Source organism: Dasypus novemcinctus, chromosome 21, assembly GCF_030445035.2.
Source record: "Dasypus novemcinctus isolate mDasNov1 chromosome 21, mDasNov1.1.hap2, whole genome shotgun sequence".
Taxonomy (NCBI): domain Eukaryota; kingdom Metazoa; phylum Chordata; class Mammalia; order Cingulata; family Dasypodidae; genus Dasypus; species Dasypus novemcinctus.
Window position 1 is genome coordinate 75,407,394 of NC_080693.1, and position 16,121 is coordinate 75,423,514.

Consider the following 16,121-nt stretch of genomic DNA (forward strand, 5'->3'; position numbering starts at 1 on the left):
GTAGACATATAATTTTTATATATTAATATTGTACCTATACTAAACTTACATATTACTGAGTTTTTGGGGTTTTTTTTTTTCCCTCATTATCTGGCTATGACCTCCAGTACAATACTGAATAAGCAGTGGTAGTGGAAATCTCTCTTTTGAACTTGAAGGAAACCATGAACTCTTCTCCATTGAATATAATGATATTTGTGAATTTTTCCTAGATCCTTTTTACTAGGTTGAAAAGAGTTTTGGGGAGAGTTTTTGTTATGATAGGGCTGAATTTTGTCAAAAGCTTTTCTGTATTTCTTGAGATGATCACATGCTTTTTAATTACACAGTATTTTATTAATTAAGTGAATTATATTTGTGGATTTTAAAATATTTAACCTAGTTTGCAATCCTGAAATAAAGTCCTACTCAGTCATGTTGTATTACTATGCACACACAAACACACTGACATAAACATATACATATACACATCCATATTCATATACACCTGTGCATTCTTTCAGAACTACTAATATTCTTTTAAGGATTTTTTACTATGGTTATTAGTTGTATTGGTCTGGAGTTTTACTTTTTTTTGAAATGTCTTTGTATTGTTTTGAAATAAAGATAATGCTGGCCTCATAATGTGAGCTTGGAAAATTTCTTCCCTTCTCTCTTTTTTGGAAGCGTTTGCATAAAATTGGTATTATTTCTTCCTTAATTTTGAATAAAATAAACCAACAAACCACTTGGAAATGGAATTGACTGTGTGGGTACATTTTAAATTATAAATTCAAATTCTTCCACTGATATAGGATGATTCATATTTTCTATTTCTTCTGCACTTAGTTTTGTAAATTTTTGTCCTTCAATGATTGTTTTCTATTTCATCCAGCTTATTGCATTTATTGACATAATGCTTTTCCTATATCTCATTTTTAATATATTTTAAGTGTCTACAGGCAATGATGTTCTCTCTTTCATTCCCAAATTCCTGATATTGTTAATTTGGGTCCTTTACATATCTCCCTTTCTCTTCTTTTCTTGGCCTACATGACTGCAGATTTGTTAATTTATTGATCTTTCCAAATGACCAGTCTTATTCTCATTCATTTTCTCTGTTGTGTCCCATTAATTTTCTATTTCCTTGATTTCCTTCGTTATCGTTAGCATTTCCTTCTCTCTACTCACTTTGGGTTTAATTTGCTCTAGGATTTTCTGGTACAAGCTTAAATCCATGCTTTTGAAACTTTCTTCTTTTGTAATATAAACATTTAAAGCTATATATTTCCTTCTAAACATTGTAGCTGCATGCCAAAAGTATTAAATTTTGTGTTTTCATTTTATTTATTTAAAAGTATCTTCTAATTTTCATTTTGATATCTTCTTTCACCCAAATGTTATACCAACTTATTATGCATACTAGTTACATGGTATATTTTACTTTAACCTACTTATGTCCTAATATTAAAATGTCTCTTTTAATAGTATACAGTTAAGTATTAAATGAAAATTTCAGTATGATAATATCTGAGATTTAATTGGAGTATTTCATCTTTTTTCACTAAATGGAATTGATGGCCTCTAGATTTACTTTATTATTATTTGATCTGTAATTTCCCTATCTGCTTTTTCCTTCCTCGTTCCTCCGATCCTGCCTTCTTTAGGATTATTATTTTGTTTATAACCTTTATTAATATTTTGTTTATAATTTTTGTATTTTGGGTGATAGCTTTAGAGATTACACTGTGAATCTTAACTTACTAAAATCTACATAGAGCTACTATCTTATCACTTATAAACAATATAAGAACCTTACAAAATTATGAGTGCACTTAAACTCCCCAACCCTTTTTGGTTCTATTTCTACATTTGTTATAAACCCTATTATTGTTATTATTTTTATGTATATAATCATTAGTATTTTACAAAAATAAAAAATAGTAACAATAGTCTTTTATATCCAAGCACATTTGTACCCTTTCAGGTGCTGGTTATTGCCAGATGCAGGTTCATGCTTCCGTCAGATTTTTTCTTTTAACCAGAAAAATATCCTTTAATATTCTAAAAGTGAGGGTTTCTCGCTTACAAATGATCTCAGTAGGCATTTTTCTGAAAATGCCTTTTTTGAGAATGTTTTCTTTTTTGGCATGTAACTCTAAAGTTGCAGGGATTTTTGTTATTTTTTCCTTTCATATTTTAAAGATGATATTCTAATGTTTTCTTATTTTCACCTTTCCTGTCAAAAAGCCAGTTGTCATTATTATGGCTGTTTCTTTTATAGAATGTATTTGTTTTGTGCTTATTTCTTTGAAGATTGTTGTATTCAGCCATTTTATAGTGGTGTGTCCACGTGCATTTATATTTGTTGTTGCTATTGCTGTTGTTTTCATTTGTTTATGCTTGACCATCGCTGGGTTTCTTGGATCTTTGATTGAAGACTTTAATCAATTTTGGAAAACTCTGTCAAAATCATTCAAAAATTGCTTTTGCTTCCTCTTTATTTGTTTCCTTTAGATCTTCAATTAGTTGTGGTTTTGCATTCATTCGTTTTGGTTTCACTACAATTTTTATCCTGTTTTCCAACTTGGATCATTCCTACTTTCTTCTTTAAGTTCACTGATCCTTTTTCCTGCTGGTCTAGTCTGCTATTAAGTTTATTCAGTAAATTCTTAATTTATGCTATGTAATTTTTAGTCCTAGAGTGTCCAATTGATGCTTTATTTTAAGAAATTCCATTTCTCTGTTGAAATTCTCCACTCATGATTTCCTTCAATTTGTATGTATTTTTCTCTATATTCTATAATATACTTATAATTGCTGTTTTCAAGTTCTGCTAGTTAATTGTAACATCTGTGTCAATGAGGCCAGCTTCTTTTCACTGCTTTTTCTCTTTTCCTCATGGTTTTATATTGGAAGCTGGAGGTATGTCTGTGTCTAACCAGTTCAAATCCAGCTTTATCTTCCATTCCCTCCATTGCACACTTAGAAAAGTCTTGTGGTTGAGATCCAGTGGTCTGAACCAGCCTTGATTTCAGAGCTTCTCTAAATTCCAACCAGTCATACTAGCCTGGATAGCCATTAAAATTTCTTTGGTTTCTCCCTACACTAGCAGGACATTCTGTCTTTGGCAGACCCAATGTTCTGCCAGCCAATGCCCCAGGGAGGAAAGCACCTTTTGATCTTTGCACACCCAGGTAATGTTGGTACTTCTGTGGGATTTATTTCCTTCAGATTTCTTCACATTTACAGAGAGAAGATACCTGCATTTTATCCAATTATTATTATTATTATCTTTGTAATGGCAGAATCAATGGCTTGTGCAATATTCAATATCAAAGGGCTGGCAAACTACAGCTCATAAGAAAAATCCAACCTGTGGCATGTTTTTGTACAGCCAGGAAGCTAAGTTGTTGTTTGTTTTTTTAATTTTTAAAGGATTGTAAAACCAAGCAAACAAGTAAAAATAGAAGAACATGTTACAGATGATATATATAGTCTGCAAATCCTTACATATTTAGGATCTGCCCCTTTAGAAAAAATGTGTACTGATCCCTGCTTTATATCTTACTTAAAAGGCTGACATTCTCTGTTTTCTAAAATTTTTAATAATGGATGATGGTGATGGTAGTACAACATTGTAAATGTAATTAGTACCACTGAATTATATGTCTCACAGTGGTTCAAGGGGGAAATTTTAGGTTGTATATACTTCATTAAAATAAAAGTTAAAAAATAAAAGGATGACATTCTGTTTCTTATTTCTCATTCTGAAATTCCTGGTATCCAGCAGTTGGGACTCTGGATAGTTTCTGTAATTTTCTTATCTTCTTTCTTCTATTCACCTCTTCTTTTATTCTATACTTTATGGTTGCTTTTATAAATTTCATTTTCCATTTTTTCTATTGTATTTTTTTTTAACTTTTGCACCCACATTTTAAATATACACAAGGTGAATTTTAAACATCGCAGGCAGTCATGTTGCATTCATGCAATATATTTGCTCATATATTGTTGCTTATGTTGCATATATATATATACACACATACACACATTTTTACCCTGCATAGCATCTAGTCCCTCAAAGTTTCATTACTATTTCTGTTTTGGCTCTTGTCTTTCATATCAGAGATATAGCAAAAGCCATCTAGTTATCCACAATATATTTGCACTCTGCTTCCTATAGAATAGCGTTAATGTTGAATAGCAGCTGAACAACTCAGGATTAATTTTCCTGTCTCCGTTGCATCTAGGGGGACTGTATGAGCATCATGATGTTTACTGTTGTGACTTTTACGTTTCAAAGTAAAGAATTCTAAGACCTAAAGAAAGAAGCAATCTTAAAAACATTTAATAGCTCTGGGTTCCTAAATCTAGCCTAGAAGGTTTGCTTGCAACCAGAAGATCCACATTTGAGTATTACATGAGAAAGAAATATCTATTATATTTGATGGCTGAGATTTTGGAATTGATTTGTTAAAGCAGGTAGCATTAGCATAACTAATAAAAAGAAACTTTAGTTAAATATTTGTTGTTCTACAGCTCTCTACTCATATATGAAACTGGACCATTATAAAAACTGTCATAAACTTGAGGTACATGGTTACAAAAGTCAACTTCAACTCAAATCATTACTGTAGGATGATCTGATTGGGCAATTTTTTTTTAGGAATTCCTATTGTTAACATCTAGGTTTTTCTCTTCAGGTTCAAAATATAAGCCTTAAAAAAAAAAAGTTCCTATTTAGACAGCATGTAACTGTAGGATTATTTACTGACTCTGGCTGTGAATAGTGAAAAAAGTGATACAAGCAGAGACTTGAAAAAAGTCATGCTCATTGGGGTTTACCCTCTCTTCCTGTACTCTAAACCCTGAGACCAAAGTATGAATGAGCTTGAGTCAGCCTGCTAAAGCATGGGGGGACGTGTGGAAGAGAATTGAGTAACCCCATCTGATAATGCAGTTTGTCAGCTGCCAGACAAGTGCAACCATCCTAGACCATCTAGCCACTAGGCAACTGTCACCTGACAATGAGAAAGCCCAGTTGATATCAGCAGAGCTAGTCCATTCCTAAACTACCCAACTGATTCAGAGAACTTTGAGCTAAGGAAAATGGTTGTTTTAAACCAACTTCATTTTTAAGTAGTTTATTATGTAACGAAAACTTGCTGCCACCATTTTGGTAATTAGTGGAGTAGAAGACTGGGAATTTCAGCTTCATGAGATACATTTGTAATTAATGCCCATTTTCTACATGATGCCCTTAACATTAACTGTTAAGTCTTATTGATGTTATCCAGACCAGAAGCCATTGATTGACTCTTTTCAGAGAAAGCAACTATATTCTTTAGCTGACATGGTGGAGGAAAAATCACCTGTCTATGCAATCTCAAGGGGATCTGGTGGTCTAACTGCTGCTGCTTCCACAAACTGTGAAGCAATTCCCATTGCATAACCCTTCTTTTAACCCTATTTCCAGATTTCCTTTTGTCACCAATTCTAAAATTTGGGGGAGGGGGAGTTCTGCAATATATATGAGGGTATTTCACAGTTTTTTCCAATGTGAGATTAGGATTTAGGTTTTCTTTTGATTTTGCTAAATTATTTTCCACCTTATTTTCATACTCTAACATTCTAACACAGTTCTCTCCTATCTCTTCTCTTTATCCTTGTGATATTTGGAATTTTCTTCCTTTATTTTCTTAAATTATTATACTGAGGCTTTTAGGGGAGGTATAGTCCAGTGCATATATTCTTAGCTAGATTTGGCTTCCATTTTTAATTGTTGTTTATGATGAAGGAAAGTACATGGGAGTAAACATTTGGAACCAGAACCAGAGGGTGAACGAGAATCAGAGCAGAGTAACTATAGCTGTGTGCAAATATTTCTTGTGCAGATATTTGGATAGGCAGACTTAAGTGAACTATGAGAGCTGTAAACAAAATGTGCCTTGCCAAAACAATAATGCAAACCACATTTTCATTAAAATCAGATGACAAGGGTGACTAAGCTTTTCTTTGCTAAGTTGATTTTATTACAAATGGTGAATGATAGCTAAAATGGAATCAAGTTTAATATGACTCTCTCTCAGAAGCTATGCTTCTAAACTGGTGGCCTAACTGTTAACTACATTGAAAGAAGCATGGCTCTACAGGTTTAAGGCTTCCATCTTAATTGACCCTCTGTGATAGTGAGCGAGTCACTTAAATTTCTGAGGCCCACTTAAAGATAAAAGTTAAACTATTTTGTTTCCTTATCTTCCAGGTCAATCCCAGCTTTACAAATTTATCACTTTTCAAATATATATATATGCTTTATTTATATGTTTTTTTTAATGTGTCCATAAAAGAAATCACTTTTCTCCCTTATTAATAGAAATACTGCTATGTTTTATCTCTATAAATATTAAACAAATGCTTCTCCTGAGTATACTAATTTCCTTTATCCCATTACTAGAAAAAGGAATGTTGTGTCAACTATTTAAATTCAGGCAGTTCACTAAATAAAATCAACAAACATCACAGAGATTCAGAGTATCAGTGATAGTAATCCTAGAGCAATCCTCTGATGGTAGGATGATCACGCTTTTTCTTTTTTTTCAAGTTGTTACAGTTGAAGTCATTGGATAATCCTAGCAAACAAAATGACAAATCCTGTGAAAGAGACCTTTGTACACAATTCTGGGTAAGAAATATCTGATTAAATGCTGTCTGACAGAGCTAAGTTGATTAGTAGTGGATTTTCAACTTTTTGAATTAAAGGAATAGAGAGAGGAAGGAAGTAATTCAAGGACGTGATTTCTAACTCTTAAAGCCCATTTTTAATATCCTCTAGGGTAATTTGCTGATGACAGTTAAGCTTAAGGAATAGCTAATTCATTAACTGCTCTATCTTCTTGGAGAGGATTAGAGGTGGGGGAGAAATTCGTCTGTAGAATTTCAAGTACAGAGGGATTTCGGCAGACTCACACTTTGGACAGAACTAAGAAACCAAAATGATGGATCGTTTGGCAGAGTCTTATCTTCCAGTCTTGGTGGGGTAATAGGTGTCACCATTCTAGGGAGTAGAATTTTTTAAAAGCCTTGTAATAATAATAATTATTACACAATTCACATTCTTTAAACACTTTCCATGTGCAATTTAATTTTTAAGTGCTTCAGGGGTTTTACCATATTTAATCTTCACCACAACCTATGAAAAAACATTTTTTTGCCCATTTTGCCATATAAGATAATTGGTGTACAGAGAAGTTGATTAATTTGTTCACAAATGATAAAACAGTGTTGATTCAAATCAGCCATTACTTCAGAGCTTAATTTTATTTTTATTTATAAGTACCTTACCTAGTTAAATGCTTTATTTCCTATATTCCTATTCTATGCAGAAATTGAAAATGATTTTTTCTCTCTAAAGAAAGAGTTACTTTCTAATGTCAAGTCATTAGAGAAAGGAGATAAAATCATCCAGAAATGTAAGACAATGAATAAAGGGGAATTAGAATATAAAGTCAAAATATTTTAAGAGGCATGGACTTTGGAATCATCTTATTAGTAGTATAACAGTTCTGATACAAATATATTTGGTCTGTTTGACATAAGAGCAAGGTATTTAACCTCTTTAAATGTCAATATCCTTGTCTATACCCATATGAATATTATAACTATCAATGGGCTAAATATATGTAAAATAAGACTAATATTGTGCCAAGGAAGAAAGAAAATTTGACTGTGCAGGAATGAGCCACTCAATTAATGGAGCCAGGTCCCTGAAGTCCTCTCTAATTTAGAAGGAAATGGGATAGAATAGGCAGGTGATTTTATCAGTCCGTTATTTTAGAAGCAAACCTACTTGTTCTAAGACTGAGAAGGGTTATAGATGAAATGTATTTTGTGGGTAGTGGGGCATCAAACTGAAGAAGTTAATGAACAATTTGCAAGATATCTAGTGGGAGAGTGGACAGAGCTGTTCTGAGGAAAGTGATGACGCTTTGGAGGAGAGGAGATGGTGCAGATGATAGAAGGAAGGAATAATTGGAGAAAGGAAGAAAGCCTGATGATGGTAGTGAAGGCTAGGCCATTGCCACAGAGTATACCAGTCCTGTGGTTGGTGATGCCTGAAAGAATGAGCCATCTCCTCACAAGAGGGCAAAAATGGAAGCAGTGTTGCCAGGGTTCTGTTCAAGCAAAAAAGTGGAAGGTCCTTTCTCCAAAAGCTGAAGATGCAGGATAATTGGGGCTGATGGAATGGGGGTTCCATGGGGTGCAAGACAATGGTCAGAAGGTGGAGTGGGTAAGGAAGGGACCTGGTGGCAGGAATTTTATAGATCAGAATAAAGAAATGATTAAAGGACAGAAGAGATAACCCAGAGGCAGAGAGTATTGGACTCACTACTTATAATAGTAGACATGAAAATAATTTGGTTGAATAAAACTCTGGAATTAGGTAGTTTTGATGCTGAATCTGGCATACACCCCCAGATGCTGTGGAGATTCTAGTTGTCATCCTCATTTGGCCCAAATTAGACTTGAAACTAAAGGAAGTGGATCAGAATTCTAAAATGAGAAGGATCCAATTGATTTCAAGGCTAATAATTCAGAACCTAGGGTCAGAGTAGTGGGCCCTGGAGGGTAACATATAGACATCCAAGTTAGATATATTTGTTCTACTTAGCCGTCAACACAGTCAGTTGACCGGATAAGCACAGTGGTCATGAAGAAACAGTAAGGGTATTTATAAGGGAGGAGCCCCTTTTCTTTTTACAGTTGTATTTTGCACCTTTTATTATGAAGCAATATTCTAGTGACAATGGATCAAGGCAAAAAACGAATGGAATAAGAGAAATAGATCAGCGGCAAAGAACTGAATAGATCAGAATAGGAAAAGAACTGAAGGTCGGGAGGGAAGATAAAAATCAAAACCAACCTCCCCTCACACCCAAATTAAAGAAAAAAATCCTCTCATTTCTCTTTATCATCAGAGAGTTTTCAAATATAAAGGGTATTTCAGATATAAGGGCATATTCCCTTCTCACCAAGAGAAAAATATCCCCTCCCCCAGCTTAAATTTCTATCAATTAGAGACCAATTTGCATTTAAACAAATTTCCCACCCACCAGATTTGGGGGATGATTAAAGTACCCAATATTAGTCATTGCCTTCTAGGCATAACTGGTTTTGATCAGATTCCTTTTGTGCTAATTCCTAGATGAATTATGTGAAAGTACGGTTTCTTCACATTCTCCTTAATACTTGAGGAGTATTTGAAATAAGGACTTTTGAAATAAGCATATGGGCAGGCAATATATTTAATAAGTATAAGCCTTTGGGAAAAATAAAGTTATTTGAGGGTTTTGAAAAACAAATTCTTCAACCAGCTTACCTGAAGAAAAATGAAAATTTTACCATGTTTGTCTCTGACTAGTTTTCTAAAAATGCTGAAGTAAAGCTACCATGTTCTATAAAGTTATCTGGCTATTACTGGTCATCTCAAACACTATTTGACTGTGGGCTGCTGGTTTCTGTCCTGCCCACTGGATACTTGTTTGCTCCGCAACAGGTACCCTTTGTTATGGCTGGCAAGTCTTTTCACAAGCTTCTAATATTCTTCTGTTACCACTTTATTCCCAGCATGAACTTACACACTTTCTTTATGATATGAAAGCAAAGGTTGAGTTTTTATATGTATTTTTAATTATCTCTCTATATTTATATTATATATTTAACACATGCATCTTATGGATTTGAAAAGGCTAATACATGCAAACAATGAAAAGTCTAAAGAGAACAAATGAAAATTCAGGATAAATCATGTTTTCTTTCTGTCCATGACGTCCAGTCCCCACAAACCGACCCCAGATACAGTCACTATTACCAGATTCTTGTGTAAACATATAGAGTCCATATATATAATGTAGACATATGCCAAAATTGTTATAACTTCCCTTTTTAAGCACAACTTGAATTTTACATGCACTATTCTGTCCTTGTATTTTTCACATTTCCTGGATGTATTCCATGTTGGTGCACATAGAACTTCCTCATTCTTTTAACAGCTGCAGCTCCATAGTATTCCTTTTAATGGAGTTACCCTTATTTACTTTCCACTCCTCTTAGGCTGGACATTTAAGTTTTTTCTTCATCCTTTGCCCTTATAAACAATGGTACTTATATATTCTTTTTTTTTTTTAAGATTTATTTATTTATTTTTCTCCCCTTCCTCCCCCCACCCCCGTTGTCTGTTCTCTGTGTCTATTTGCTGCATCTTCTTCTTTGTCTGCTTCTGTTGTTGTCAGTGACACAGGAATCTGTTTCTTTTTGTTGAGTCATCTTGTTGTGTCAGCTCTCTGTGTGTGCAGCGCCAATCCTGGGCAGGCTGCACTTTCTTTAGCGCTGGGTGGCTCTCCTTACGGGGCGCACTCCTAGTGCATGGGGCCCCCCTATGCAGGGGACACTCCCATCGCAGGGCACTCCTTGTGCACATCAGCACTGCGCATGGGTCAGCTGCACACGGGTCAAGGAGGCCCGGGGTTTGAACCGCAGACCTCCCATGTGGTAGATGAACACGCTAACCACTGGGCCAAGTCTGCTACCCCTATATATTCTTGTACATCTGTTTTCTCACACATCTAATCTCAAAGCAGGTGTTTTATATAGAATTCAATATCAAAATAAAAAGCATTTAAAGCAGATAACTTTTGAAAAATTGTACTTCATAAAAATTTACACTCCCTTCAAATTTATATATGAGTTCAGTTTTTCAACATTCTCTTTAATACTGGACTTTCTGGTCCTTACTAAACTAATTTATGTGAAAAACAAAATTTTATAGTTGTAATTTTAATTTTGGGCATTTTTCAAGTTTAAATTCAATTTGTTTTTAAATCCCTTAGAGCTATTTCTTCTTGTCCTTTGACCACATCTCTCCTGGGTTGTTTGGTTTTCTTTATTGAAATGCATGATCTTTTTATATTAAGAAAATTAGCTATTTTCCCATTACAAATAACGCAACATTTATTCCCTATCATTTGATGTTATTCACATTCTTTTTATTTTTCCTAATCAGGCTAAAACTTTTAACAAGATTTCCCAGACTGTTCAAAGACAACCCAAGAAAGGGTTTGGGTTACATTACAGAGAATAATTTAAAGCTGTTACTTCATGAGGACACTCTGGAGGTTCCACTTCCAAGTTCTCAAAGTGCACCTCCAGTCCTAGCTCCAAGTTGCTGCCACACATTGAGAGCCAACAACTTCTCCATCATGGGGGAGCCATCATCCCCAACTCTCCTCTGCCATAGAGTTGAAAATATAAATAATTTTGATTAAGTTACTGATTATGAAAACCTGGCCAGGAATGAAAGCAGAAGGAATGGAAATGAAGGGCTGTTGTATTAATCAGGATTCTTTAGGCACACAAAACTGACAGGATCTATCTGTAAATATTATGAGATTTTTATAAGAATAGTTGCACGCTACTGTGGGGATGGGCAAGTCCAAATTGGGAAGGGCAGGCTGCAAGCTGGAAACTGCAATAAAGGTTTTTGATAAATTCCCGAGAAGAAGCTGGCTGGCTAGGATAGAGTTGGAAATTCTCTCTTCTGACTACTAAAATCATCACTCCTTTTAAAGCTTTCAACTAATTGAATGAGCCATCTCTTGATGTTGAAGGCAATTCCCTCAGGTGATTGTAGATGTAACCAGTCATAGAAGCAATCAATTGGCTGATGATTTAAGTCCAGAAATGTCCTCACATTAATAATCAGGCCAGTGCTTGCTTGACCAAACAACTTGGTGCCCTAAGCGGGCCAAGTTGACACATAAACTTAACTCATATATGTCTGTGAGAGAAATATTAATATACAATCAGCAGTGATTGGGGACTAATCAGATATGACATACCCACAGGGATGCGGGACTGAGGAGTCAGGGAACTTCTCAGTTTTTGGGTAACACAAGGATCACAGACAGTTAGTGAATTAGAACCAGTTTTTTTCAAGTAAAATTTCTTTTTTAACTTAGTGGTGTGCTGAATTTTCTAAATGATTTACTCAAGTCATATATTGAAAAAATGACAAATAAAAGTAAACATTTAGAAAACCACTTACTCTGAAATTTAGGGGGCATGTTATTTTGCAATAAGTCATAGTAGCTGTGTTTCAATAGTGTTGAGAACCCGTATCTAATTGGATCATTCCATGAGGCAAAGTGATGGTGCCCTGATGATTTGAAAGCCAAATACCATTCTTTTGCCTCAGATGAGTAGTTTGCACCAGATGTTGAGACCTGGCTGCCCGGAGAAATCAGCCTTGACAGCTGTGGGAGACCTGCACTTTGCCAGCTCTATGTGACTGCTTACTGGCTGGACCCTCTCTACTTCTATGGGATTGTTTTGTGGCTGGGAAGAAACGCTTCCTCAGCAAGACTCTAGGAGGCCCAGATTGTTGGGAGAGTTGCCAGAGAATGAATGGAAAGCTAAGAGCAGCAATCTGCAGAATTTTACTTTGAGGGTTTTGACGCAGAGCATTTCTGAAGGCAGTGTGCCATTAATTAGAACATGCAGCAAAGCACCAGGTACTTAGTCATTTGCCAGTAAAACCTGATGAGTGATGAGTGGGAATGCATGTAGTGATGAAGAGAGAAGGGGACTTCTCTACAGCATAATCTGGCTAAAAAGTTAGTATTAATAAAATGTCGATAGTGTTGCTATATTGGGATTTTGGTTGCTTACAAGTTTCACCCCACTTCATTGTCTTTTTAATAGCAAATACCTCAGACTCTCGTTTACCATGCATATACTTTGTCTATGGAACTCTAAAAGTACTAGAAACAACCATTAATCTGTAGTGGTTGGGGGGTCTACTTCTTGGTCTCCATGGATATTTATTAAGGTTAACAAACATATTTATAAGAGGGCATGCAAGAGAGGATGGGTCTGTTAAAATGTATTTGACAACCAGTCTATCAATCTCTCTGTGCCAATTTAATGAGAAATGTTCTGAGCCATAACTCCAAAGTAAGTGCATATATAGATAATGTCATTTTGTTTCAATCCCAGCCCTTTTGTTGCCCTTCAACATTGATGTAGGTAGATCTCTTAGTTCAGAAAGAGCAAGTGAACTGCTCACTCATTGGATCACTCAGCTCCTAAGCCATGGTTACAATATTGAATTTTATACAAAAGCATCTCACAAAATGATCTACTTTCCATTTCATCAGGCCATGGTGCGTGGAAATGTATATTATTAAATTATAAATGAGGTCATAATTAGACCTATAAGGAAGGGTAATATTCTATGTTGAACTCATCTGCCCCTAAAGCTCCCAATCCCTCAGGACATACAGTGCAATTCCCTTTTCACTCTGAATGTCATGCTCCATTAACCCCCAGATCTCAAAGTACATCTGACAAGGGTGATGTTGCAGATTACAAAATAAGATTTCCCAAACTCTGCCCATCTGTTAGTGATACAGGCAATCTAAGTGTCCTATATATGGAACATACATACATTTCCTGCATTGCATATTCTTTCAAATATTTGCTCTTGGCATTGTAAGGTGTCCTACTGTCATAATAGACAAGTCATTCATTAAGCTGTCAGCACCTTGCTACCCTGCTCCCATAGAAGGCCCATTTCTGTGTTTTCTATTTCGCCTTGGATGACCTATTCACTCATCATGAGCTGAGCAATTACTCTCATAACGGGTGCAACTGAGTTGTTCATGTCAACATATGTAAACCAAAGCTCTGCTACTCCATTTCTAGGCACCCAACACTTGACTTGTGGAGGGCACTAATGGGTTGGAAAAGGAGCTTGTATTCATAAGAGTTAAGTTAGTGTCAATATGATGCAGCTCTTGGCTGAGACATCTAAGGAAAGGGCATTAAAAGCAAAGGAGTAGAACAAACAATAACAAAAAATGTGATAAATTACAAATACTGTTTGAAAACCTGAAAGGGAATCAAGAAAGGCAATTAGCTCCATAGACCCAGACTTTGGGGAAGATATTGTAGGAAGTTACAGGATTTATTCAACCTGTAATTAAAGCTTATAGTATGGCATATATTTAAAATATAAAAAAGAAAATTTCTGAAAATTTAGAGATAAAATTGGTTGATTTTTATCTTTCATTTTTTTAAATTTATATTATTAGAGGAACTGCATTTATGAGAAATTTTAGTATATCCTGGAAAAGTAGGAAGATAATTAAAGTTCCGCTAATTCCAGTACTTAAAATATAGCTTCTGAAATATAGAAGCCCTTTCCTTATTTTTCTTATTTATAATTTTTGCCCATTCTGTGATTATTTTTATTTTAGAGATCAGAAAACAGGAAAAAGAGGGGCAAGTGAAATTGGCCAATTTGTCTCCTCATTAACAACTTTAATTCACGTTTGTCAGGATGCAGGTTAAAATCATTAAGTCCACTGAGATCCATTCATAATCCATACATTCCAGTTAACTATGTGTTCCGTGTCTTCAGGTCTAACAAAGATCAAAAGATTGATGATAAAATATAACAAACAAAATTCTCTTCCCCCCTCATTTTTAGTTATAAAGACATGATTTTGTTATTACATGATAATGTTATTGATGCAGTATGTTACATAGAACCTATTATTCTAAACTTATTCTGGTAAAGGACTGGAGAAGAGCCACCTCCTTAAAGGAGTTAAGTCATCGCATATTTTAGGATTTAATTCTTTACTCACCTGAAGTCTGGTCCCCATGAAAGTGAAACCTCCTCCCCAAGCCTATGGAATAGAAATGGGGAGAAAAAACTAATTTTTTCCCTTAAAAAGAATATCAGATGGAGCCATCCCATCCTTCAAACATAAATGCAAAATGGGAAAAAGACATAAATGAAATAATTATACTAATTCTCTACCTAGTTTAGTTTTTCTATAGCTGAGTATATCTAGAAAATTATGGCCCACGTAAAAATTACATTTTTTTCTACACCATTTGTCAAGGAATACTGCCTCAATTTTTGGACCAGAATAGGATAAAATCATTGTACCATTGTCCTATCATATATTATATATATTTACATATATTTCTATTATCTATAATTTATTATCTGTATTCTATAACCTGTAATATATTTATAATCTGTGTAATATAATCTATGAAACTTCTACCATATATGCACCTCTTTTTTGTAATTTATAGAACCTTGAGCACGTCAATGCACCCCTCTTCAGTGACTTGAAGAGTTAACAATACTGATAGAACTGAAGGTACCCAGCCAGTTTTTGCTCTGTATCTGTATATGTGCATGTCAAAATTTTATTCTCTTCCAGTAGGTTAACCAGCACTCTTTATTTTAGGTTGAAATACACATACCTCTGATTACAAATGTGAATTATCTTATATCTTGATTTATATGGTAGTCCAAAATTTTCTATATAAACAGCATTTGGTTGAGCCAAGACCTTGGAATCACTCTTTTCAGAGGTGTGGTGCTCAATTCTGCCATCATATAGTAATGGTTTCTGCAGCTTGGATGGAGAGGGCGGTGAGGGTAAGAATGACGTCATAGTATTTCTTGGGAAATATCAGTTCTAATACCACTATTTAAATAACAGTGATTTTTTAAAAAACTTTGGTGAAGAGCTACTTGTCTGGGGCACAATGAGGGAACTGAAGGAAAAGGGAGAGAGGAGGAGGAGAGAAAGCTACCTGTAGGCTTTATTAGGCTATGGTGTTACAAGCCATCCTGTAAAAAACAGCAGAATGGAGAGTGATTGCTATTGTTAGAGAAGAGACACTTAGGTGTAGGCTATGATTAACTTTGTATCCTATCCAAAAGGAATTTGATTCAGCATTGTGTTAGTCAGCCAAAGGGGTGCTGATGCAAAATATCAGAAATCTGTTGGCTTTTATAAAGGGTATTTATTTGGGGTAGAAGCTTACTGTTACCAGGCCATAAAGCATGTTACTTCCCTCAACAAAGTCTGTTGTCACAAATGGGAGCAAGATGGCTGTTGATGTCTGCAAAGGGCCAGGCTTCCTGGGCCCCTCTCTTCCCGGGGCTGGTTTCTCTCTGGGCTCCGCTGCTCTGCTCTTTTCACAAGGCCAGCTGTTAATTCTCACATAACAGCTCGTGTCTCTTCTTGGGGCTTCTGCCGTGTCTAATGGAGCCT